This window comes from Talpa occidentalis, unplaced genomic scaffold, assembly GCF_014898055.3.
Source record: "Talpa occidentalis isolate TD23 unplaced genomic scaffold, MPIMG_talOcc4v2.1 talOcc4.16, whole genome shotgun sequence".
Classification (NCBI taxonomy): Eukaryota; Metazoa; Chordata; class Mammalia; order Eulipotyphla; family Talpidae; genus Talpa; species Talpa occidentalis.
In genome coordinates this window covers 2,571,752-2,576,543 of record NW_023601653.1, presented here as the reverse complement: position 1 = coordinate 2,576,543, position 4,792 = coordinate 2,571,752, and positions in this window count along the sequence as shown.

The window sequence follows — 4,792 nt, the reverse complement described above, 5'->3', positions numbered from 1 at the left end:
ACTGGGATTCTATTTGGCTTGTTACCAAAATCCCAGGAGAACCCCCTAAGCTCACACTGAGAGCCCAGAGGGTCGCCCCGGAGGCCAAGGTGAACCTAAGAAGGGGCTCAGGCAGGGAGTGGGGTGCAGGGCACCGAACCCCAAGGACCTGGGGAGCTACACCCAGCAGCACAGCTGAGGGGATTCCGTTGCCCCCATGAGGGGCTCCTTGGGTGTCCGGCAGAGCCTGGGCCAGGAACGGTTCTGACCTGAACGCCCGGCACCACTGGCCGTGTCACCTGAACGGTCCCATTGCTCCTCCGGCCCGATGCCAGGACGTCTCAGCAGGAACTAGCTCAGGCGAGGCGGGCTGCGCTGCCCCATGCCGCTCCCTCCCCGGGCTCTGGATGGAGCGGATGACCTGGGCCCAGCACCCAGCTTCTGGGCTCCCTGGACCTGAAAGTCGGCGCGAAGTTACCATCCACTTAGGCTGATGGCAAAGATGGGCAGCGCTGGCTGTGCCAGTCCCTGGGTCACAGTTTTAAGTAAAAATGTATCAAAACAAGAAATGAAGAAAGATGGTATTTTAATAAATCAAAGGGGCTTTTTTGTTGCAAGGACAGGAGCTCCCAGCCTTGGGCGTCCTGGCCACCGCCCGGCTGCTGATTTGCATCCTTCTGCAGGAAGTCTGTGTCCCTGCGCAGGTGACTGACAGAGTACGTCACCTGGCAGCTGCTGCGCAGAGACATGACGCAGGAGAAGGGTGAGGTGCAGGCGGGAAGCTCCTAGAGTCACTCTTTCTGAGCCAGGACACCTGAGACTCGAAGGGAAGGGGCCGAGGGAGGCTCTGGGGTGAGCATCCAGCAAAGGAAAGGGCAGAACAGCAGGCACGGGAGCAAGGCAGGCCAGCTGAGAACAGCGAAGCCACCCCAGGTATCCCCAGCCTCGAGGGTGTGGCTGAGCGGCCCAGAGCTCTGAAGAGCCCTGCGGATGCCTCATCCTTCCAGCGTCCCCGCCACCACTGGGTCCCTCCCCCAGCCCAAGGCCCGGCTCCTGGCTCCAGCTGTCAACCAGCGCGTGCTCAGTCTTGGCATCTCCCAGGAACTCAGCTCTCCTGGACCCAGATGGGCCCCAGGCCACTGTAAGAAGTGGGGCGGCCTGAGCCCCAAGCCCTTCCCTCAGAGACCACATAGGTCCAAGGAGCAGGGAAGTCAGGACGTGGGGTCCCATACTATTTGGGGGCCAGCTGCCCAGACATGGCCCAGGGGCCCCTCAGCATTCCCCTCCTTAGCTTCCCAGGGAGACGGCAAGGCAAGACGCTCCCAGCACCTGTCCCTGCTCCCGCCCTCGCGGCCCCTGCCCACCCCAGCCCATCTGCAGGGGCTTCCACCAAACAGGCAGTTGCTTCGGGTAGCGTGGGGAGGTCTTTCGAGGCCTTGCTCTGCACTAGAGCTTAGTCTAAGTCGCCCCCTGGCTCTCGAGGAAGCGGAAGGCTTGAGCGACAGCTCAGCAGTGGGTTCCTCAGCAGAGGAAGGGGTTCGGGGTTGCGCCCCAGAGAGCAGCAGGACCTGTCATCTCTTCTTAAACTCCCGCGAGGGAGGAGGGGAAGGAAAAGGCCCAGCGTGAGAAAGCCCTGCATGGAGCCCTGGGAGAGGCCGGGGGGTGATGGGCCTCGCCTTTGCTTTGGCTGATCGTTAGGGCAGTGAGCAGTGAGCCCGAGCCCCGGGCCCAGCGGTCACCTCTCGGGCAGGCTTCAGCAGGGCGAGGCTCCTTTCTCGGGGAGCGCCCTGGGCAGGTGACAGGCACCGGCAATTCCCCGTGTCCCAGTTGCTCAGCCCGGGGGGTCAGCGCAGCTGCTGGGCCGGCCGCAGACCTCACGGAAATCTCTCCCACGCCACCCGGAATTCCACAGGCGCGGCCTGGACGGTCCATCTGCGGGTGACCAAGGCAGCGCGCGGGGAGGGGGGTGGAGGGGAGGGAGTGGTGCTGTCTGAGTCTGAAGGTTGGAGAAGGTGACAGATTTTCCATGAGAGAAATTAGTATTAAATGCACCAGATTTGGAGCTGGTGACCCTTCCGGGGACTGCCTGTGCCCTGGTGCCCGTTACATCCTAATGACTCAAAGCAAACACGTCGATGGAGACTTTTCCTGTCCTGACTAACCACTGCCTCGGGTCACAGAGAGTGGAGGTAAAGGCAGGGCGGACCAAAGTCGCCTGGTCCCAGTTCCCACCACTGCCAGCTCACCGAGGACTTAACCAGGAGCGGGACATGTTTAGGGCGGACACGCCCCCACCCCATGTGTCTTATGCAATGGAAACGCGTCAGCTGACAGGTCAGGGCCTCGGGCTCGTCCTGCAGGCCTCTGCTTGGCAAGCACCCTGGGAACCGAGACTCTGCGAAGCTTTCCCTAACCTAAAAACTGATTTGATGCCCCACGGGTTTAAAAATAGGAAAAGTTACTTGAAAAAGAACAAAAATGACACATTTTCAAATCTAATGTTTTGAAATGCAAACAGCAGTGCAAAAATAGGGCCGGGGGAGCCCGCGGGTGACTCACACACACCGCTCACTCCGGCGGACACGGACATGCGGCCATCGCCTCAGTGATGCTGGCGTGTTTCTGTCACCCCGAAAAGCAGCCCTGTGCTCCTGAACAGCCCCCCGCCCCTCCCAGCCCTGGCAATCACTAATCTACCTCCCGCCCCGGGAGCTGCCCACTCTGGCCTTTCCTGCCATGGCAGCAGGGCCCACTGCGCGGCCTCGGGGCGGGTTCCCCTCGCAGGCGCAGTCCCTTCGGGTTTGCCCACGTGGCAGCCGGGTCTGGATTCTTTTCCTTTTATTGCCAAGTGCTGTGCCACTGTACAGACCACCACTCGTCCGTGGCTTGGCTAAGGGGATACGGGCGCCTGCTGCGAGCTTGTGCGCATGAGCCTTCGTGGGTGCCTTTTTGTTTCTTTGGGGTGATCCCTAGGAGTCACTCCACCACACCTCGAACTTTCAAGGAACTGTTTTCCCAAATGCCACACGTCTCACACCCCGAGCTGCGCGTGGGAGGGCCCCTCTCTGCAGTCCCACCACACCGGCTAGTTGGCTATTTCCTTTCTGCTGTGAGCAACACAGTGGCATCCACCTGCATCTCCCTAATGACTAATCACGTCGAACATCTTTTGATGGGCTGGACTGTTTGTGCGTCTAACACAAATGTCTTGGGAGAAACGTCTGCTCAGATCCCCTGCCCACGTTAAAACTGGGCTGTCCTTCCTTACGAGTGTACACTTTCTTCACACGCTCCAGTCAAGTCCCCGACCAGGTATACGGTGTGAGATACACGCACCCACTCGGTGAGCTGTCTGCACTTTCTGGATCACGTGCTTCGAAGTTCAGAGTTTTTCATGGTTATAAAGCCCAACATATGTTTTCTGTTGTTGTTTGTGGTTTGATGTCACGACTAAGAAGCCACTGCATGACCCGAGGTGATGAGAATTTATGCCTGTTTTCTCCTAAAAGTTGTACAGATTGAACTCCTTTAATTTCAGCCTGAGTTTCACTTAGAGCTCGATGTTCCGGTGCTGTGAGCAGAGGTCCAAACCCTTGCGCACACCGGCATCAGGTTGCCCAGCACTGTCTGTCCAGAGGCCGCCGGCCCACTGAGCTGGTTCTGCGCCCTTACCCAGACCACTGGCCATATTAGGGTTTAGCTCTTTCCTCTCAGTCCCACCCCTGTGATCTACATGCCTGCCACTGTTCCAGCACCACACTGTCTCGCCTTTGCCGCATCTACTACGAGAACAAAGACCATTCTCAGTGATCAGACCGTTGACATTCCAGAAAACGTTGCCCTCTCCCTGAAGAGATGCCCTGTGATTGTGAGGGTCCGGAGAGGCGCCCTGCGGGGGGACGTCAATCACGTCAATGCCCACCTCAGTCTCCTTGGAAAGGAAAAGAGGCTCTGGGTTACAAATGGTGGTGGGGCAATGGAAAGGGGCTGGCTGCTGCTGGCGCCATCCGCAGTCGCGCAGGGAACACGATCGAGGGTCTTCCACCACCGCCAGACGAGGTCCACCTGCTCTTCCCCATCGGGGCTGTTATTCAGGAAAATGAGTCTCTTGCTGGAATCTGGAGTTTCTTAGGCAAAAATACATTGGCAGCGCTTGGATGCGTCCAGGCGTGCCTTGTTGAGTATCTCAGGTGCAGAAAGATGAGTTAATGCTTGAAGGAAATGACATTGAACTTGTATCAAATTCAGCTGCTTTGATTCGGCAAGCCGCCACATTTAAAAACAAGGATCTCAGGGAATTTTTGGAAGGTATCTATGTTCTTGGAAAAGGCATAGTTCAGCAGGCTGATGAGAATTAAACTGCCCCGCTACAGAAACAGCAAGATACTGGATAATTTCTCATGTTGATGATACTTTTTTTAAGAGATGCAATAAAAGTATCGATTTGAGGGGGGATAAAACCACAGTCTTAAATACTGCAGATTTATAGAAATTTTTGAAATTGGGAATTGTGAGTGCTCCAATTCTGTTCTGCCTTCTCAAAATAGTTTGGGCTATTCTGAGTCCCTTGCGTTTTTGTATGAATTTTAAAATCGGCTTGTTGACTTCGACAGAAGATAGCTGGGGTGTTGACAGAACTGCATAGGATATAAAGGTCAACTTGTGGGGGTGTTGTCACCTTAACAGTGTTAAGTGCCATGACCCACGGATGTGGGGTGTCTTTCCACCTAAGTCACCTTTCACTTCTATCAATGGTGATTGGTAGTTTTCAGTTTACACATCAAGTACTTCTCTTCTTAGATTTATTCTTAAA